The sequence below is a fragment of the Ranitomeya variabilis genome, chromosome 3 (assembly GCF_051348905.1).
Source record: "Ranitomeya variabilis isolate aRanVar5 chromosome 3, aRanVar5.hap1, whole genome shotgun sequence".
Taxonomy (NCBI): Eukaryota; Metazoa; Chordata; class Amphibia; order Anura; family Dendrobatidae; genus Ranitomeya; species Ranitomeya variabilis.
In genome coordinates this window covers 419300562-419324373 of record NC_135234.1, presented here as the reverse complement: position 1 = coordinate 419324373, position 23812 = coordinate 419300562, and the positions used below count along the sequence as shown (strand labels likewise).

The following is a 23812-nucleotide window of genomic DNA, read 5'->3' as shown; positions in this document are numbered from 1 at the left end:
GGTGGGAGGCGCCCCCGCCATGCAAACACACCGCCGTACTTTGAGGGGCCCTGTGCCAGTGCCAATGCGAACGAGTGGGCCCCCCCTGCTTGCTCAGGATCACAGCACTTGCAACGTTGAAATACTTACCTCTCCCTGCTCCACCGCCATGATGTAGTCCATGTTTCCTGGGCCCACTAAAACCTTGAACCAGCCCTACCCCCACAACTTTTGCCAAATGACCCCCAATTTCCAGTGCCCAACTATTATTATAAAGTTAATTAAGATTGACAAGCTTCAGAAAACAAGAATGGATGTTTTTGGCAGTAAAATGTGCACTGTAGGTGTTTTCCTGGCCTCCACTCACTGCCGGCTATGCTTCCCCATTGACTTGCATTGGGTTTCGTGTTTCGGTCGATCCCCGACTTTTAGCGATAATCGGCCGACTTCACTCGACTCGACTCTGGACTAAATCGGGTTTCACAAAACCAGACTCGATCTTAAAAAAATGAAAGTCGCTCAACCCTATTCAAGACCACTGATAATCTCCCTCGATCTGGGGCTCCACGCAAAATCCCACCCCGTGGGGTCAGAATGATCACAAGAACGGTGAGCAAAAATCCGAGAACCACGCGGGGGGACCTAGTGAATGAACTGCAGAGAGCTGGGACCAATGTAACAAGGCCTACCATAAGTAACACACTACGCCACCATGGACTCAGATCCTGCAGTGCCATACGTGTCCCACTGCTTAAGCCAGTACATGTCCGGGCCCGTCTGAAGATTGCTAGAGAGCATTTGGATGATCCAGAGGAGTTTTGGGAGAATGTCCTATGGTCTGATGAAACCAAACTGGAACTGTTTGGTAGAAACACAACTTGTCATGTTTGGAGGAAAAAGAATACTGAGTTGCATCCATCAAACACCATACCTACTGTAAAGCATGGTGGTGGAAACATCATGCTTTGGGGCTGTTTCTCTGCAAAGGGGACAGGACGACTGATCCGGGTACATGAAAGAATGAATGGGGCCATGTATCGTGAGATTTTGAGTGCAAACCTCCTTCCATCAGCAAGGGCATTGAAGATGAAACGTGGCTGGGTCTTTCAACATGACAATGATCCAAAGCACACCGCCAGGGCAATGAAGGAGTGGCTTCGTAAGAAGCATTTCAAGGTCCTGGAGTGGCCTAGCCAGTCTCCAGATCTCAACCCTATAGAAAACCTTTGGAGGGAGTTGAAAGTCCGTGTTGCCAAGCGAAAAGCCAAAAACATCACTGCTCTAGAGGAGATCTGCATGGAGGAATGGGCCAACATACCAACAACAGTGTGTGGCAACATTGTGAAGACTTACAGAAAACGTTTGACCTCTGTCATTGCCAACAAAGGATATATTACAAAGTATTGAGATTAAATTTTGTTTCTGACCAAATACTTATTTTCCACCATAATATGCAAATAAAATGATAAAAAAACAGACAATGTGATTTTCTGGATTTTTTTTTCTCAGTTTGTCTCCCATAGTTGAGGTCTACCTATGATGTAAATTACAGACGCCTCTCATCTTTTTAAGTGGTGGAACTTGCACTATTGCTGAATGACTAAATACTTTTTTGCCCCACTGTATACTATTTACAGGGGAGATGACACATAGGTATATACTATATACAGGAGGAGATGACACACAGATATATACTATATACAGGAGAGATGACACACAGGTATATACTATATACAGGAGGAGAAGACACACACATATATACTATATACAGGGGAGATGACACACTGGTATATACTACATACAGGGGAGATGACATACAGGTATATACTATATACAGGAGGAGATGACACACAGGTATATACTATATACAGGAGCAGATTACCTACAGGTATATAGTATATACAGGAGGAGATGACATACAGGTATATGCTATGTATAGGAGGAGATGACATACAGGTATATACTATATACAGGAGGAGATGAAACACAGATATATACTATATATAGGTGAGATGACACACAGGTATATACTATATACAGGAGGAGATTACATACAGGTATATACTATATATAGGAGATGGCATACAGGTATATGCTATGTATAGGAGGAGATGACATACAGGTACATACTATATACAGGGGAGATGACACACAGCAGGTAAATACTATATACAGGGGAGATGACATACAGGTATATACTATATACAGGAGATGACATACAGGTGTATACTATATATAAGGGAGATGACAAACATGTATGCACTGAGGTGAAAATGAGAGGTGTGAGGTGAAAATGAAAAGGTGTGAGTGCAAAATGAGAGGAGTGAGGGAAAATAGTGGAGTGATCGGAAAATGACAGATGTGAGGTCGAAATGACAAGTGTTAGGGGGGAATGAGAGGAGTGAGGGGGAAAATAAGAGGAGTGAGGGGGAAAATGAGAGGTGTGAGGGAGAAAATGAGAGATGTGAGGGGGAAAATGAAAGATGTGATGGGGAAAATGAGAGGCGTGATGGGAAAATAAGAGAAGTGAGGTGCTATAACTAACCACAGATATTTACTATGCCCAGGCAACGCCGGGCTCTTTAGCTAGTCTAATATATAAAGCTGAATGTGTGTGTGTATGTGTGTATGTGTGTATGTCCGGGATTGGCATCTGCACTGTCGCAGCTACATCCACAAAATTTTGCACAGTCACATGTCTGGACCCCGAGAGCGTCATAGGCTATGTTGTGAGGCAAAATTTTAACCCCGCGCGTTCCAATTCACCAAACAATTTTGCTCCTATCTACATAATGGGGAAAAAGTGAAAGGAAAAGTGTTGGAGGCAAATTGACAGCCAGGAGGAGATGGCATACAGGTATATACTATATACAGGAGGAGATGGCATACAGGTATATACTATATACAGGAGAGATGATATACACGTATATACTATATACAGGAGGAGATGACACACAGGTATATACTATATACAGGGGAGATGACATACACGTATATACTATATACAGGAGGAGATGACATACAGCTATAAATTATATACAGGAGGAGATGACATACAGGTATATACTATATACAGGGGAGATGACATACAGGTATATACTATATACAGGGGAGATGACATACATATATATACTATATACAGGGGAGATGACTTACAGGTATATACTATATACAGGAGATGACATACAGGTATATACTATATACAGGGAAGATGACTTACAGGTATATACTATATACAGGAGATGACATACAGGTATATACTATATGCAGGAAATGACATACAGGTATATACTATATACAGGGGAGATGACGTACAGGTATATGCTAGATACAGGATAGATGACATACAGGTATATACTATCTACAGTAGATGACATACAGGTATATACTATATACAGGGGAGATGACGTACAGGTATATACAGGAGATTACATACAGGTATATGCTATATACAGGATAGAAGACATACAGGTATATACTATATACAGGAGATGACATACAGGTATATACAGTTAGGTCCATATATATTTGGACAGAGACAACATTTTTCTAATTTTTGTTATAGACATTACCACAATGAATTTTAAGCAAAACAATTCAGATGCAGTTGAAGTTCAGACTTTCAGCTTTCATTTGAGGGTATCCACATTAAAATTGGATGAAGGATTTAGGAGTTTCAGCTCCTTAACATGTGCCACCCTGTTTTTAAAGGGACCAAAAGTAATTGGACAATTGACTCCAAGGCTATTTCATGGACAAGTGTGGACAATCCCTTCGTTATGTCATTCTCAATTAAGCAGATAAAAGGCCTGGAGTTGATTTGAGGTGTGGTGCTTGCATTTGGAAGGTTTTGCTGTGAAGTAAACATGCGGTCAAAGGAGCTTTCCATGCAGGTGAAACAAGCCATCTGTAAGCTGCGAAAACAGAAAAAACCCATCCGAGAAATTGCTACAATATTGGGAGTGGCAAAATCTAAAGTTTGGTACATCCTGAGAAAGAAAGAAAGCACTGGTGAACTCATTAATACAAAAAGACCTGGGCGCCCACGGAAGACAACAGTGGTGGATGATCGCAGAATAATCTCCATGGTGAAGAGAAACCACTTCACAACAGCCAACCAAGTGAACAATACTCTTCAGGAGGTAGGCACATCAATATCCAAATCTACAATAAAGAGAAGACTACATGAAAGTAAATACAGAGGGTTCACTGCACGGTGCAAGCCACTCATAAGCATCAAGAATAAAAAGGCTAGACTGGACTTTGCTAAAAAACATCTAAAAAAGCCAGCACAGTTCTGGAAGAACATTCTTTGGACAGATTAAACCAAGATCAACCTCTACCAGAATGATGGAAAGAGAAAAGTATGGCGAAGGCATGGTACAGCTCATGATCCAAAGCATACCACATCATCTGTAAAACACGGCGGAGGCAGTGTGATGGCTTGGGCATGCATGGCTGCCAGTGGCACTGGGTCACTAGTGTTTATTGATGATGTGACACAGGACAGAAGCAGCCGAATGAATTTTGAGGTATTCAGAGACATACTGTGTGCTCAGATCCAGCCACATGCAGCCAAACTGATTGGTCGTCGTTTCATACTACAGATGGACAATGACCCAAAACATAAAGCCAAAGCAACCCAGGAGTTTATTAAAGCAAAGAAGTGGAATATTCTTGAATGGCCAAGTCAGTCACCTGATCTCAACCCAATTGAGCATGCATTTCACTTGTTAAAGACTAAACTTCAGACAGAAAGGCCCACAAACAAACAGCAACTGAAAACCACTGCAGTGAAGGCCTGGCAGTGCATCAAAAAGGAGGAAACACAGCGTCTGGTGATATCCATGAGTTCAAGACTTCAGGCAGTCATTGCCAACAAAGGGTTTTCAACCAAGTACTAGAAATGAACATTTCATTTAAAATTATTGAATCTGTCCAATTACTTTTGGTCCCTTTAAAAACAGGGTGGCACATGTTAAGGAGCTGAAACTCCTAAACCCTTCATCCAATTTTAATGTGGATACCCTCAAATGAAAGCTGAAAGTCTGAATTTCAACTGCATCTGAATTGTTTTGTTTAAAATTCATTGTGGTAATGTCTATAACCAAAATTAGAAAAATGTTGTCTCTGTCCAAATATATATGGACCTAACTGTACTATATACAGGAGGTGACATACAGGTATATACTATATACAGGAGATGACATACAGGTATATACTATATACAGGGGAGATGATGTACAGGTATATAGAGGAGATGACATACAGGTATATGCTATATACAGGATAGATGACATACAGGTATATTCTATATACAGGGGAGATGACATACACATATATACTATATACAGGAGGAGATGACATACAGCTATATATTATATACAGGAGGAGATGACATACAGGTATATACTATATACAGGGGAGATGACATACAGGTATATACTATATACAGGGGAGCTGACTTACAGGTATATAATATATACAGGAGATGACATACAGGTATATACTATATACAGGAGATGACATACAGGTATATACTATATACAGGGAAGATGACATACAGGTATATACTATATACAGGAGATGACATACAGGTATATACTATATACAGGAGATGACATACAGGTATATATTATATACAGGGGAGATGATGTACAGGTATATACAGGAGATGACATACAGGTATACGCTATATACAGGATAGATGACATACAGGTATATACTGTATACAGGAGATGACATACAGTTATATACTGTATACTGGGGAGATGACGTACAGGTATATACAGGAGATGACATACAGGTATATGCTATATACAGGATAGATGACATACAGGTATATACTATATACAGGAGGTGACATACAGGTATATACAGGAGATGACATACAGGTATATACTATATACAGGGGAGATGACATACAGCTATATATTATATACAGGAGGAGATGACATACAGGTTATACTATATACAGGGGAGATGACATACAGGTATATACTATATACAGGGGAGATGACATACAGGTATATACTATATACAGGGGAGATGACTTACAGGTATATACTATATACAGGAGATGACATACAGGTATATACTATATACAGGAGATGACATACAGGTATATACTATATACAGGGAAGATGACATACAGGTATATACTATATACAGGAGATGACATACAGGTATATACTATATACAGGAGATGACATACAGGTATATACTATATACAGGGGAGATGACGTACAGGTATATACAGGAGATGACATTCAGGTATATCCTATATACAGGATAGATGACATACAGGTATATACAGTAAATATAGAAAAACTGACTGAACAGCCATCTAGTCTGAACTGGTGCATAACCAAAAAGTCTTACATAGCAAATAGATAATGGCTGCACTCAAGTTTATTGTGCTAAAGCTAGGAAATGTGCAATACATGAAATGTGAACAGCATAATGGCTTGTGAAATTTATGAAAAAACACATGAGATTTTTAGCACAAAATTTGGCCAAATGTTGTGAGCCCATTCACCAAACGTCAAGGTAATCTCAGATCGAATGGGTAACTAACCTGTCTGCCTAGTGTGAACACTTACCTATGGCTAATAAAATGGTAAAGCCTGTATTTATAGAGGAGGTTAGAACCAACTGTGTTTGGATGTAATTAAAATCACAGCATGGTGAAGGGCGGGGCGTTCAAGTCAGAAAAAGCAATACATAGTAAATATAGAAAAACTGACTGAACAGCCATCTAGTCTGAACATTTCCTTGCTTTAGCACAATAAACTTGAGTGCAGCCATTATCTATTTGCTATGTAAGACTTTTTGGTTATGCACCAGTTCAGACTAGATGGCTGTTCAGTCAGTTTTTCTATATTTACTATGTATTGCTTTTTCTGACTTGAACGCCCCGCCCTTCACCATGCTGTGATTTTAATTACATCCAAACACAGTTGGTTCTAACCTCCTCTATAAATACAGGCTTTACCATTTTATTAGCCATAGGTAAGTGTTCACACTAGGCAGACAGGTTAGTTACCCATTCGATCTGAGATTACCTTGACGTTTGGTGAATGGGCTCACAACATTTGGCCAAATTTTGTGCTAAAAATCTCATGTGTTTTTTCATAAATTTCACAAGCCATTATGCTGTTCACATTTCATGTATTGCACATTTCCTTGCTTTAGCACAATAAACTTGAGTGCAGCCATTATCTATTTGCTATACAGGTATATACTATATAGAGGAGGTGACATACAGGTATATACTATATACAGGGGGATGACATACAGGTATATACTATATACAGGGGAGATGACACACAGGTATATTCTATATACAGGATAGATGATATACAGGTATATACAGGAGGTGACATACAGGTATATACTATATACAGGAGGTGGCATGCAGGTATATACTATATACAGGGGGATGACATACAGGTATATACTATATACAGGGGAGATGACACACAAGTTTATACTATATACAGGATAGATGACATACAGGTATATACTATATACAGGAGGTGACATACAGGTATGTACTATATACAGGAGGTGACATACAGGTATATACTATATACAGGGGGATGACATACAGGTATATACTCTATACAGGAGGAGATGACATACAGTTATATACTATATACAGGGGAAATGACATACAGGTATATACTATATACAGGAGGAGATGACATACAGGTATATACTATATACAGGAGCAGATGACATACAGGTACATACTGAGGGGAAAATAAGAGGTGTGAGGTGAAAATGAAGAGGTGTGAGTGCAAAAGGAGAGGAGTGAGGGGAAAATAGTGGAGTGATTGGAAAAAGACAGGTGTGAAGTCAAAATGACAGGTGTTAGGGGGGGAAATGAGAGAAGTGAGGGGAGAAAATGAGAGGTGTGAAGGGGAAAATGAGGTGTGAGGGGGAAAATGAGGTGTGGGGGAAAATGAGAGGAGTGAGGGGAAATTGAGAGACGTGAGGGGGAAAATGAGAGATGTGAGGGGGAAATGAGAGGCGTGATGGGAAAATGAGAGAAGTGATGTGCTATAACTAATAGTTAGTTACTATGCCTGGGCAACACCGGGTTCTTCAGCTAGTATTATAATAATAGCATGGGCAAATAAATGAACCTGTCTTATGCTCATATATGGTTCCAGTATAGACTGTGATGTACAGACAAGCTGCAGGTCTTTTGCCCCGACCATGACAGCCTCATAAGCATATATGAGGCTGTTGAATTTGGCTCTGGAGTTCAGATATGGCCAGTCCATACATTATGATTTCTTTAGCCACATCAGTCGTATATGAGTATAATATAAGCACATTTCTGTGCCCATATTATGACAACAATTCCCAGCCAAACCACCAACTACCTATAATGTTGGTATCATGTGCAATTGGACATGCAGTCAAACTTGCATTGGTCCAGAATGCCCCTGCAGAAATGCATCCACTGTACAATAGTGGGAAATTGGCTAAATTATCATCATGGAATATGCAAAGCTATTTCTAATCATTTGCAGATTAGCCATTTATTAAACCCTGTTTCTTTTAAGTAGCAATATTTTATTTCTTCAGAAGAACAGTCTTCAGTAAGCTGCAAAACCACCGGTCTCTTGACAAATGTCATTGATTGACATTAATGGAAATGCTACTAGCACCTGAAGTCAATACACATTTTGTTGATAGATAATACCAAGCCTTATTGGATTAGCTTCTATTAATTGACCTCACTACTTTCTGAAACTTGCTACTTGATGTCTCTTACAAAAGTACGATTAAGAACGTGCATCACAAGCTTGAGTTGCCAATCTAAACTTGTAGAACAAAACAGCCTTAACAAAAAACAAGACCATTTGTGTGCATAATGTTGAAGTGTTTTAGTAAAAAATACAAACATTTCCATAAATTTACAAGAAACACAACACACTTGGAGCATTACGCAGTTCTAATGCTTAAATGGGTGTAAAATTTACTTGGCCAAAAATTACCTGTGTGACCCTAAACCAGTGAAACAGGTTCTTCAGTTTGTGTTGCTGACCTCTTTAGGCGTTTTCCTCTATGACCGCATACTTGTAGAAGACACAGGAAAAGGCATCAGTGCAGTTTATAATAATAAACTGGATCTTGGCACAAGTTATAGATGAGCTACCGTTGTCATGGCCAGAAGCAGCGCCCACATCACACCGGGCCATTTAACTCTATAAATGCTGCGATCGATATCAATCACAACATTTAGGAGGATGGCACTCCCACTACGTCATGGCCAAGGCCTAATCGTTGCGATGGCAACAAAAGGTCATCATGATGACCTCTGGGTTTGTCAGCTGCGGTAAGCCTGCTAGTCTAATGGGCTTCTGTCAGTGCAGCACTGACAGTTATAATGCATTGCAATGCTGGTTCATTGCAATGCATTATACCAGCAATCAGAGTCAAAAAAGTTAAAGTCCCATAAAGGGACTAAGTAAAAAAGAAAGTGTAAAAAATATTTTTTTTTAAATCACAAGATAAAAAATGAACAAATGAAAAAATATTATACCTATAAATACTGTACATTTACAGTATGTAAAAATAGACAAAAAAGTACACATATTTGGTATCTCCACACCCGGAATGACCCAGACTATAAAAATTACACACTAGTTAACCCATTCAATTAACACCATAAAAAAATTAAATAAAAAAGTGGTAAAAAAAATGTTTTTTTTTTATCATACCGCCAAGCAAAAAATTTAATAAAACTCTATCAAAAAGTCACATGTAAATAAAAATCGCATCACTGAAAGTGTCATCTTGTCCCGCAAAAAGCAAGCCACTAAACAGCTCCTTCAGCGAAGAAATAAGGAAGCTATAAAACAAGCTATAAACAAGCACTCACATGACTGTCAACAGAAATATAGATATATAGCAAAATTATAGCTCTTAAAATATGATGATGCAAAAACTTATTTTGAAATTAAAAAATCACACTAGCACACAAACATAAAAACCCAATATAAATTTGGTATAGCTGTAATAGCACTGAATCAAAGAATAAAGCCATCTAATCACTAATGCCGCACCGTGAATAGCGTAAAGAATAAATAAAACCAATCCTTGACCAGCTGTTGATCACATTTATCCTGCACACTACACTGAGTGCTTACAATGGGGTTTCCATGTAAATCTCTGAAATGCGTGACTCAGATGGAACCTCAGATAGAAGATTCCCCATAACAAGGCAGATGAAGACACTGTGGATGCCATCTGACCTGTGAACCAGTGGTGTCCGCCTTTTTAAGCATAAACAAAAGCATGGTAGACCACAGTTTTGTGCATTTCTGAAAAGAACGACACCATTGAACAGAGGCCAGATGGAGTCCACAATAACGCTGCTGCCTCATTATAGTGAATGCATCCATCAAGGTTTTCATCTAAGTCACATCATTCTGAGATTTAGATGGAAACCCTGATGCAAGTGCTCAATGTAAATAGGATAAATGTGATCCAAAATTTTATGTCAAATATTCCCAATAAAAGCTTCAACTCAATCAATAAAAAAGCACCTCAGGGGCTCTGCCAATGTGACAAAGAACTCTTCAAACCATTCCTGTAAACTCTGCACTCCAATATGACTTTCCATCCCATCTGAGCTTTGCACTATGCCACAAAAGTAGTTATTGACCACATATGGGGTAGTGGCGTACTCAGGAGAAATTGCGTAACAAGTTGAAATGTTCATTTTCTCCTATTACCAATTCTGAAAATTAAAAACTTTAGGCTCATGCAACATTTTAGTGGAAAAAATGATAATTTTATACAATTAGGTGAATCGCCTGAGGTTTAAAAGCATTCACTTCTCACTTAGATTAATTTCTCGAAAGGTGTGTTTTTCAAGACGGGGTGACTTGAAGAGGGTTTCCACTGTTTAGGCACATCAGGGGCTCTGAAAATGCAACATGACATCCACTATTGATTGCAGCCAATTTTGAGTTCCAAAAGTCAAATATTTCTCGTTGTCTTCCGAGCCATGCCATGTGCCCAAACAGTAGCTTTTCACATATGGGGTATCAGAGTACTCAGGAGAAATTGCCCAAGAAATTTTCCAGTCTATTTTCTCCTGTTACCTTTGTGAAAATGCAAAATTTGGGGCTAAAGCAACTTTTTTTGTGGGATAAATTAGATTTTTTTTTTTCAATACTCAACGACATAAAATTCTGTCAAGCACCTAGAGGTTCAAGGTGCTCACCCCACATCTAGATAAATTCCTTGAGGGATCTAGTTTCTTAAATGTTTCTTTGTGGGTTTGTGGATTTCCGCTGTTTAGGCACATTAGGAGTTCTGTAAATGAGACATGGTATCCGCTATTGATTCCAGCCATTTTTGCGCTCCATAAGTCAAATGCTGCTCCTTCTCTTCCAAGCCATACTGTGTGCCCTAGCAGTAGTTTTCCACCACATTTGAGGTATCGGCATACTTAGGAGAAATTTCACAACAAATAGTATGGTTCATTTTCTAGTGTTACTCATTTTCTAGTGTTACTCAATGTCATAAAATACTGTGGGGGTTCAAGGGGCTCACCGCACATCTAAATAAATTCCAGTAGTCTTCCGTCACATTTGGGGCATCAGTGTACTCAGGAGAACTTTGGTGTCCATTTTCTCCTCTTAAACTTGTGAAAGTGGCTAAAGCAACATTCTTGAGGGAAAAAGTAAAATGTTAATTTTTTCATACCACATTACTTTAATTCCTGTAAAGCAACTAAAGGGTTAATAAACTTATTGAATATTGTGAGCACTTTGATGGGTGCAGTTGTTAAAATGGTGCTACTTTTGGGTATTTTGTGCAATACAGTCTCCTGAAAGTCACTTCAAATGTGATGTGATTGATATAAAATACGTTTGGTAAATTATGTTGGAAAAATGATAAATTACTGATAAAGGTTTAACCTTTCCAGTTTCCTAACAAAAAAAAATTATGTTTCAAAAATTGTGCTGATGTAAAGTAGACATGTGGCAAATGTTATTTATTAGCTATATATGTATCTCTGGTTTAAGGTGATAAAAATAAAAATTTGGAAAATTGCAGAACTTTCGCCAAATTTCCGAAATTTGACAAATAAACACAAAAAATATTGTCTTAAATTTATTACTAACATAAATTACAGTGTGTCGTGATAAAAACATTTTCAGAATGACTGGGATTCGTTGAAGCGTTCCAGAGTAATAACCAAATGAAGCGACACTGGTCAGAATTGAAAAATTTGGAGATACTTAGACCCCTTCACAAACAAAGCATTATCACAAAGGATCTGAAATACCATCCTGACCTGTTTCACATGAGACTCCCAATCATTGGAAAAAATCAAAATGTCATCCAAATATACAATCATGAATTTATCAAGATAAGTCCGGAAGATATCGTGCATGAAGGACTGAAAAACAGATGGAGCATTAGAGAGCCCGAATCGCATCACAAGGTATTCAAAATGGCCTTCGGGCGTATTAAACGCAGTTTTCCATTCATCACCCTGCTTAATACGAACAAGATTATAAGCCCCCCGAAGGTCAATCTTCGTAAACCAACTAGCCTCCTTAATCCTAGCAAACAAATCGGAAAGCAGAGGTAAAGGGTATTGAAACTTGACCGTGATCTTATTCAAGAGGCAATAATCAATACAGGGTCTCAAGGAGCCATCCTTCTTAGCAACAAAAAAAATCCCGCTCCCAATGGTGAAGAAGATGGCCGAATATGTCCTTTCTCCAAAGACTCCTTAACATAACTCCGCATGGCGGTATGTTCAGGCACAGACAGGTTGAAAAGTCGGCCCTTAGGAAACTTACAACCTGGAATCAAGTCAATCGCACAATCACAGTCCCTATGCGGTGGAAGGGAACTGGACTTGGGCTCATCGAATACATCCTGAAAATCAGACAAAAACTCTGGAATTTCAGAAGTGGAAGAAGAGGAGATTGACATCAAAGGAACGTCATTATGAACCCCCTGACATCCCCAACTAGTCACAGACATAGACTTCCAATCCAACACAGGATTATGTGCCTGCAACCACGGAAAACCCAGCACGATAGCATCATGTAAATTGTGCAACACCAGAAATCGACAATCTTCCTGATGGGCTGGCGCCATACACATGGTCACCTGTGTCCAGAACTGGGGCTTATTTTTAGCCAAAGGTGTAGCATCAATGCCCCTTAAAGGAATAGGGTTCTGCAAAGACTGCAAGGGAAAACCACAACGCCTGGCAAACTCAAAGTCCATTAAGTTCAAGGCGGCGCCTGAATCCACAAATGCCATGACAGAAAATGATGACAATGTGCAGATCAAGGACACAGATAATAAAAATTTAGGTTGTACAGTACTGATGGTAAATGAACTAGCGATCCTCTTTGTACGCTTAGGACAGAGTGAAATGACATGAGAAGCATCGCCACAATAAAAACACAACCTATTCTGACGTCTGAATCCCTGTTGTTCCGTTCTGGACAGAATCCTATCACACTGCATTGACTCAGGCATCTGCTCTGAGGACAACGCCACAGCACGCACAGTTCTGCACTCCTGCAAATGCCGATCAATCTGAATGGCTAGAGACATAGAATCACTCAGACCAAAAGGCGTGGGAAACCCCACCATAACATCTTTAACGGATTCAGAAAGACCCTTTCTGAAAATTGCCGCCAAAGCATCATCATTCCATTTAGTCAACACAGACCATTTTCTAAATTTCTGACAATACAATTCTGCCGCTTCTTGACCCTGAGACAGGACCAACAAGGTCTTCTCCGCTTGATCCACAGAATTTGGTTCATCATATAATAATCCTAAAGCCTGAAAAAAGGCGTCTACATTAAGCAAGGCCAGATTCCCAGATTGCAGGGAAAATGCCCAATCCTGAGGATCGCCACGCAGCAGGGAGATGACAATTTTAACCTGCTGAATGGAATCACCAGAGGATCGAGGTCTCAGAGCAAAAAACAGTTTACAGTTGTTTTTAAAACTCAAAAATTTGGACCTGTCCCCAAAAAACAAATCAGTAGTAAACTTAGGCTCTAAAACTGGAGTCTGAACAATATAATCAGAAATACCCTGTACCCTAGCAGCAAGCTGGTCTACACGAGAAGCTAATCCCTGAACATCCATGCTAGCACAAGACTCCTCAGCTACCCAGAGAAAAAGAGGGAAGAAAAGACAAAGCAGGCTACAGAAAAAAAAATAGCTCTTTCTTCCCTTCTTCTGAGATGCATTAAACTCATTGTTGGCCAGTTGTACTGTTATGATCCGGTGACCTTGGAGCCACATGACACTTTCTCAGGAGAAGGTGGAACCTGTGCTGACCGCAAACCCTAAACTGTCACCGCAACTAGAAGTAGCCATGGGGTGTACCTAACACATCCTAGACACCTCGACACAGCCGGAGGACTAAATACCCCTATAGATGGAAATGGGAATTCTATCTTGCCTCAGAGCAGAACCCCAAAGTATAGGCAGCCCCCCACAAATATTGACTGTGAGTATTAGAGGAAAGACACACACAGGCAGAAATCAGGATTTAGCAAAAGAGGCCACGCTAGCTAAATAGGAAAGGATAGGACAGAATACTAAGCGGTCAGTATTAAAACCCTAAAAATATCCACAGCAGATAATACAAAAATTCCACCATCTAACTAAAGACATGGAATGTATATCTGCATCTCCTGAGAATCCAACATGACTGAAATATCCAAACACAGTCTAAGCTAGACAAGAAAAAACATTGAATAGTACTGAATTGTAAAGCACACCGCATGTGTGCTGCAGAAACAAAACCAGACACTTATCTTAGCTGATTTGGCAGCAGGGCAGGAGGAACCAGACAGAGATGCAAAACCTCCAAGAACAATGGACAACTGGCAAGGGCTAATGAATCCTGCACACCTAAATATCCCAGTCAGAGCTGCAATCAGCAGGGACACCTGCCCAGGATTGCAACCCAGGGACAACTGCATTACTACCAACAACCACCGGAGGGAACCCAAGAGCAGAATTCACAACAGCTTAGTGTGACGCCTTCCTAAGAGTGGTGATGCCATTTGGTTTGACCATTGCTCCTGCAGTATTTAAATATTTACTTGATACTTATACCTGGGCTGGCCATCATGCTTCACAGTGCTATCCCAATGCTATGATGGTTGAACAAACCTAAGCAGCTGCATACAGTTCATCCAGCAAACCAGTACCAATCAGGTAAACACCTCCATATCCCGCTTGGTACACATTTCATTATAGTATATCAGAGGAAAACATTGGAGAATCCTCAGGTAAAGGAAATGCCCAAGCCTGAGGATCTCCATGAAGCGACGACAAAACACTATCCACGTATTGACTCTCACCCCCGGACAAGGTAGGGCAGAGACGAAAATACAATTTACAAGAAGCAACAATAGATGGAAATCTTACTTCGGTCCCCATCAGGACAGTCCAGTAATTTTACCTTAGGCTCAGATGACTGATTATGGTGGAGTAGAACCTGCAGAGTGATGGGAAATGCAAGCTGTTGCTGCTGCTTGATGTCTGCCACTTCTAAATACTAAGTTTGCAATTGCAGGATCATGGCATCCATGATGACTTCTTGGCACACAACAAAATGCAGTGGGCGAGTGATAATGTTATGACTGCCAAAGCACATTCATACGTGTAACGTACATACCAGGAAGACAAATACCTGAACCTGACAGGTCCATGTTCCGATTAGGAAAAAGCACTCATCTCACCCTGGTCTGTCCCTGCCTGCCTGCGGAGGTTGGCACCCTAAGATAACATAAAGGCGCCCTTATTCGCTTACCTTAAATGTGCTTAACAGCTCCTAGAATCGCTAAAGTAGCAGTTCCCTAAGGATTACAGGAATCACACACACAACTACCCCCTTAACGACCTCCGATATGCCTTTTAACGGCGGCCGCTAAGGGTACTTAAACCACAGCGCCATTAATTAACGGCGTTGTGGAAAAAGTGAATAGCGCCCCCCAGAGTCGGATTTTCTCTGGGATCTCGGTTACCGGGAGTAGCCGAGACCCCATAGAACATGATTCGGGGGTTTTTTACTGACCCCCGAGTTGCGATCGCCGGTAATTAACCGTTTACCGGCGATCGCAAAAAAAAAAAAACGCGATTTCCCATTTAATTTCTCTGTCCTCCGATGTGATCGCACATCGTAGGACAGAGAAATGGGGTCCCCGGTCGCCCCCCGATGCCCCCCCGATACTCACCTGTCTCCCCCGGTGCTCCTCGTGGCTCCCCATGGGCGCCGCCATCTTAAAAATGGCAGGCGCACGCGTAGTGCGCCCGCCGGCCGGCACCTGGGAGATCTTTGGGGTCTCGGCTGCTGGGGGTAGCCAAGACCCCAAAGAACATGATCGGGGTCGGTTTTTACCGACCCCTGTTTTGCGATCGCCGGTAATTAACTGTTTACCGGCGACCGCTAAAAAAAAAAGTGATGTGTAATTCTCTGTCCTCTGATGTGATCGCACATCAGAGGACAGAGAAATAGGGGGATTCGGGGACCCTATCATACTTACCGGTGTCCCTGGGTCCTCCTGTGTCTTCTCCTGGCCGCCGGCTTCTTCCTATGAAAAGAAAATGGCGGGCGCATGCGCAGTGCGCCCGCTCTCTGCTGCCATCTGCCGGCCGGCAGGAGAGAAGAGTTGGGGCTAAAATTAGGGTTAGGGTTAGGGTTAGGGCTAGGGTTAGGGTTAGGGCTAGGGTTAGGGCTAGGGTTAGGGTTAGGGTTAGGGTTAGGGCTAGGGTTAGGGTTAGGGTTAGGGTTAGGGATAAATTTAGGGTTAGGGTTGGAGCTAAATTAAAGGTTAGGGTTGGGGCTAAATTTAGGGTTAGGGCTGGGGCTAAATTTAGGGTTAGGGTTAGGGTTGGGGCTAAAGTCCGGACTAGGGTTGCGGCTAAAGTTAGGGTTAGGGTTGGGATTAGGGTTTGGATTAGGGTTGGCATTAGGGTTACGTTTGGGATTACGGTTAGGTTTGGGATTAGGGTTAAGGGTAGGGTTGGGATTAGGGGTCTATTGGGATTAGGGTTAGGTTTGAGGTTAGGGTTGAGATTAGGATTAGGGGTGTATTGGGATTAGGGTTAGGTTTGAGGTTAGGGTTGAGATTAGGATTAGGGGTGTGTTGGATTTAGGGTTCTGATTAGGGTTATGGTTGTCTTGAGGTTAGGGTTGCGATTATCTTTAGGGTTGTGATTAGGATTATGGATCGGGTTGGCATTAGGGTTAGGCCTCTTTCACACTTCAGTCTTTTGGCATCAGTCTGAAACCGCCATTTTCATCAAATAGCGGATCCACCATTTTTTTTGGCGGTTCCGCTATTTTCCCATAGACATGCATTAGCGACGGATTGTGGCGGATGGTCGTCCGTTCCATCTGCCATGTGACGGATCCGTCGAGATTTGGTGGACGTCATCTAGACATTGACGACCATTGTAATGTTTTTTGTCTGCGCCGAAATGGCGGTTCGCGACGGATTCGTCGCGTTCGTCATTCCATAGAATGGCCGCCTATGGGCGACGGATCCGTCGTTACCGTCATTTCGGCGGATCCGTCGCCCCAATCCCCTTTTTCAATTGTGCATGCTCCAAAAAGTAGATACTTTTCCCAGACAACCCCCAAGTAACGGATCCGTCAAAAAAACGGATCCGTTAGAACCGTTTTCTCAACAATTGTGACGGATCCGTCACTATGTCGGAGCTGACTGACGCCAAACAACTGAAGTGTGAAAGAAGCCTTAGGGGTGTGTTGGGGTTAGGGTTGGAGTTAGATTTGGGGGGTTTCCACTGTTTAGGTACATCAGGGGGTCTCTAAACGCCACAGCCAATTTTGCGCTCAAAAAGTTAAATGGTGCTCCCTCCCTTCCGAGCTCTGTCGTGCACCCAAACAGTGGTTTACCCCCACATATGGGGCATCAGCGTACTCGGGATAAATTGGACAACAACTTTTGGGGTCCAATTTCTCCTGTTACCCTTGTGAAAATAAAAACTTGGGGGCTAAAAAATCTTTTTTGTGGAAAAAAAAATATTTTTTATTTTCACAACTCTGCATTATAAATGTCTGTGAAGCACTTGGGCATTCAAAGTTCTCACCACACATCTAGATAAGTTCCTTGGGGGCTCTAGTTTCCAAAATGGGGTCACTTGTGGGGGGTTTCTACTGTTTAGGTACATCAGGGTCTCTGCAAATGCAACATAATGCCCGCAGACCATTCTATCAAAGTCTGCATTCCAAAATGGGGTTCCTTCCCTTCCGAGCTCTGCCATGCGCTCAAACAGTAGTCCCCACCACACATGGGGTATCAGTGTACTCAGCACAAATTGGACAACAACTTTTGGGGTCCAATTTCTCTTGTTACCCTTGTCAAAATAAAAATTTGGGGGCTCAAAAATCTTTTTTGTGGAAAAAAATTTTTATTTTTATTTTCACAACTCTGCATTATAAACTTCTGTGAAGCACTTGGGCATTCAAAGTTCTCACCACACATCTAGATAAGTTCCCTGGGGGGTCTAGTTTCCAAAATGGGGTCACTTGTTGGGGGTTTCTACTGTTTAGGCACATCAGGGGCTCTGCAAATGCAACATAACGCCCGCAGACCATTCTATCAAAGTCTGCATTCCAAAACGGCGCTCCTTCCCTTCCGAGCTCTGCCATGCGCCCAAACAGTGGTTTACCCCAACATATGGGGTATCAGCCTACTCAGCATAAATTGCACAATACATTTTGGGGTCCAATTTCTCCTGTTACCCTTGAGAAAATAAAAAATTTCAGGCTAAAAAATCATTTTTGAGGGAAAAAAAAGGATTTTTTATTTTCACGGCTCTACTTTATAAATTTCTGTGAAGAACTTGGGGGTTTAAAGTGCTCACCACACATCTAGATAAGTTCCTTAAGTGGTCTAGTTTCCAAAATGGGGTCACTTGTGGGGGGTTTCTACTGTTTAGGCACATCAGGGGCTCTCCAAACGCGACATGGTGTCCGATCTCAATTCCAGCCAATTCTACATTGAAAAAGTAAAACGGCACTCCTTCTCTTCCAAGTTCTGCGGTGCGCCCAAACAGTGGTTTACCCCCACATATGGGGTATCGCCATACTCAGGAGAAATTTCACAACAACTTTTGTGGTCTAATTTCTCCTGTTACCCTTGTCAAAATAAAAATTTGGGGGCAAAAAGATCATTTTTGAAAAAAAAATGCGACTTTTTATTTTCACGGCTCTACGCTATAAACTTCCGTGAAGCACCTGGGGGTTTAAAGTGCTCACCACACATCTAGATAAGTTCCTTAAGGGGTCTAGTCTAGTTTCCAAAATGGTGTCACTTGTGGGGGGATTCAACTGTTTAGGCACATCAGGGGCTCTCCAAACGCGACATGGCGTCCGATCTCAATTCCAGCCAATTCTACATTGAAAAAGTAAAACGGCACTCCTTCTCTTCCAAGCTCTGCAGTGCGCCCAAACAGTGGTTTACCCCCAAATATGGGGTATCGATGTACTCAGGAGAAATTGCACAACAACTTTTATGGTCTAATTTCTCCTGTTACCCTTGTGAAAATAAAAATTTGGGAGCAAAAAGATCATTTTTGTAGAAAAAATTTGATTTTTTATTTTCACGGCTCTACGTTATAAACTTCTGAGAAGCACCTGGGGGTTTAAAGTGCTCACAACACATCTAGTTAAGTTCCTTAAGGGGTCTAGTTTCCAAAATGGGGTCACTTGTGGGGGGCTTCTACTGTTTAGGCACATCATGGGCTCTCCAAATGCGACATGGCGTCCAATCTCAATTCCAGCCAATTCTACATTGAAAAAGTAAAACGGCACTCCTTCTCTTCCAAGCTCTGCGGTGCGTCCAAACAGTGGTTTACCCCCACATATGGGGTATCAACATACTCAGGAGAAATTGCACAACAACTTTTGTGGTCTAATTTCTCCTGTTACCCTTGTGAAAATAAGAATTTGTGGGCGAAAAGATCATTTTTGTGTAAACAAATGCGATTTTTTATTTTCACGGCTCTACTTTATAAACTTCTGTGAAGCACTTGGGGGCTCAAAGTGCTCACCACACATCTAGATAAGTTCCTTAAGGGGTCTAGTTTCCAAAATGGGGTCACTTGTGGGGGGTTTCCACTGTTTAGGCACATCAGGGGCTCTCTAAACGTGACATGGCATCCGATCTCAATTCCAGCCAATTCTGCATTGAAAAAGTCAAACGGCGCTCCTTCTCTTCCAAGCTCTGCAGTGCGCCCAAACAGTGGTTTACCCCCACATATGGGGTATCGGCATATTCAGGAGAAATTGCACAACAACATTTATGGTTAATGAAACCAAGAAAAAAATGCGGCAGCACTCACCAGGAAGTGTGGTCCAATCTTTTATTGAAGCATATTCATAGCCACGTCTTCACGGCTCGGGGGAGTGCAGGAGAGAGGAGGTGAGCAGGAGTGACGACGATTGTTTCGCGCTGAAGCAGCGCTTCAACAGGTCCCCACATTTATGGTTAAATTTCTGTTTTTACACGTGTGAAAATAAAAAAAAATGGTTCAGAAGCAAAATGTTTGCAAAAAAAAGTTAAATGTTCATTTTTGCCTTCCATATTGTTTCAGTTCCTGTGAAGCACGTAAAGGGTTAATAAACTTCTTGAATGTGGTTTTGAGCACCTTGAGGGGTGCAATTTTTAGAATGGTGTCACACTTGGTTATTTTCTATCATATTGACCCCTCAAAATGACTTCAAATGTGATGTGGTCCCTAAAAAAAAATGGTGTTGTAAAAATGAGAAATTGCTGGTCAATTTTTAACCCTTATAACTCCCTAACAAAAAAAAATGTTGGTTCCAAAATTGTGCTGATGTAAAGTAGACATGTGGGAAATGTTATTTATTAACTATTTTTTGTGACATATCTCTCTGATTTAAGGGCATAAAAATCCAAAGTTTGAAAATTGCTAAATTTTAAATTTTTTTGCCATATTTCCATTTTTTTCATAAATAATCGCATGTAATATCAAAGAAATGTTACCACTAACATGAAGTACAATATGTCACGAAAAAACAATCTCAGAATCAGCAGGATCCGTTGAAGCGTTCCAGAGTTATAACCTCAAAGTGACAGTGGTCAGAATTGTAAAAATTGGCCTGGTCATTAAGTACCAAATTGGCTCTGTCACTAAGGGGCTACTGCAACTAACAAAAACTACAGCAAAATGTCTGTCACCAGCAGGTAACACCAGTAGCGGAAGATATTTAAAGCTGCACCCAAAAGGAGATAAGACAGACAAACAGAGTAAATTAGGGTGCTTTCACACTAGCGTCGTACAACGCACGTCGCAATGCGTCGTTTTGGAGAAAAAACGCATCCTGCAAAATTGCCTTCAGGATGCGTTTTTCTCCATACACTTACATTAGCGATGCATTGCGATGGATTGCCACACGTTGCATCCGTCGTGCGACGGATGCGTCGTGTTGTGGCGGACCGTCGGCACAAAAAACGTTGCATGTAACGTTTTTTTGTGCGTCATGTCCACCATTTCCGACCGCGCATGCGCGGCCGGAACTCCGCCCAGTCCTCCCGGACATTACAATGGGGCAGCAGATGCATTGTAAAACTGCATCCGCTGCCCCCGTTGTGGGTTTTTTTCACAGTATGCGTCGGTACGTCGGCACGTCGCATTGCGACGTGCGTCGTACGACGCTAGTGTGAAAGTAGCCTTAAAAACACCTGTTACCCAAAACCAATACAAACAAATATAACAGAGTTAAGAGGCTCAAAGAAAAGGTGTGTTTGTTGTGGCTCAGTGGAAACAGACACCGACCACAGAATCAAGTGTTCGAATCCAGAAACAAGACAACAATGCTATAGAATATGTTGGTATTACATATGCATATACACATACAGTAAATAATTCCCAAACAAGAAGTTGTGATAAAATTATAACTCCCAACAAATCTAAACATAGTTTATGAGAATAGGTTGATAGGTAAATGATATAATAGCCAAGGTTCTACAATTATTACAGCACTAAGTGAAGTCTGAATCCAGAGGACATATTCGGATACGGTAAGTACATTCTGCAGTTTTGCACATTATTCATAATGCTGCATTTAAAACATGAAAAGCTGACTTAGTACACTGTGAAATCTTTTGTTTCTTTTTGTTTCTCTTAACCCAGTATCTCTTGACTTTACTGCTCAAGCGAGTAGTTACTTAATTTGTGGGTAAATGTGAAATGTTTTCCATATATTAATGATACATGCATGATTATATTTTATGTAATATACATGGAAGAGCACTGACTTGCCTTGATCTGTCCTTGTTTCAGTGTAAGAAAGCCATGTTGTCATAGACCATAGTCAGACAAAGACTTAAGCTTTGAAATAAGCTTCTTAGCTCTGTTGGAATCACAAAGCCATAACCATCCTGTAAGCAAATGAACCCAAATGTCTGTAAAGCCTTATAGTCCATTTTTTATAGATTTTGCCAATTTCAGTTAATCCAGGTCTACCTACATTGTTTTTGTGGAGGCTGTATGTGCAAAAATGTAATGATGATGATTTTTTTCACACTGTGCACTGTTTGGGCCATTACTGCATTCTTGGATATTTTTTTAAGCCAAAGTTAGGGGATTATATCCAAAAGTGAAAATTTCACTATATAATGTTCATCTGCTAAGAATCCCCTTTTTTGACTGGGCTACTAAGAATGTAAAGTATACAAAGTGCAATATGTTTAGTTTGCCAGATATTATATATTCTATTAGAAAAGTGTATTTTATCCTAGATGCCACAAACTTGGCATTTTAATTTAGCCATCCTCAGAAGACATATTTACTTTAAAAGCTATAATTGGCAAAGTAGTATTCTGAATGGAGACTCCGAGCAACTGCCCTTGATGTGACTAATAATCTCATTCTTCAGATTTTCCCTTGGTAAGAGGCTTACAGGAGGATGTCAGATGTAGTCACACGTAGTCTACATCTATCAAGTGTAATTATTTCCAACAGCTTTCTTATCATTTTCAATCATCAGAATAAGAGGGATTGTTTTATGTGATTAACTAGTTGTATTCCAGCTATACAATGCAAAATGCTTGTTTTCAGATGTTATTTGAGAAAGAAAACAAGTATTGGAGACCGGGACATTTATATTGGTTCTGTGTCAGCATCAAGACTACACCATGTTCCAAATTATTATGCAAATGACATTTTTCTCAGATTTTCCTAAATGGTCGGTGTAAATGACAGTCAGTCTAATAAAAGTCATCACCCGATATAGTGTACATCAAATTTTATTGAAGAAACCTCCCAATGATAACAGTATAATCTCCAAAATGAATAAAAACTCAAAATGCACTGTTCCAAATTATTAGGCACAGTAGAATTTCTAAACATTTTATATGTTTTAAAGAACTGAAAATGCTCATTTGTGGAATTTGCAGCATTAGGAGGTCACATTCACTGAACAAAAAAGCTATTTAACTCCAAAACATCCTAACAGACCAAGTTACATGTTAACATAGGACCCTTCTTTGATATCACCTTCACAATTCTTGCATCTATTGAACTTGTGAGTTTTTGGAGAGTTTCTGCTTGTATTTCTTTGCATGAAGTCAGAATAGCCTCCCAGAGCTGCTGTTTTGATGTGAACTGCCTCCCACCCTCATAGATCTTTTGCTTGATGATTCTCCAAAGGTTCTCCATAGGGTTGAGGTCAGGGGAAGATGGTGGCCACACAAGAGTTTATCTGCCCATATCAGCCAATGACTCAGAGGTATTCTTTGCAGCATGAGAT

General features: G+C 40.8%; 1 protein-coding gene across 1 annotated transcript in view; it reads left to right on the top strand.

The window, feature by feature from the left end:
• Positions 1-23812, top strand: part of DOC2B (double C2 domain beta) — a 1351069-nt gene that overhangs the window by 1248036 nt on the left and 79221 nt on the right. The window lies entirely within an intron of this gene.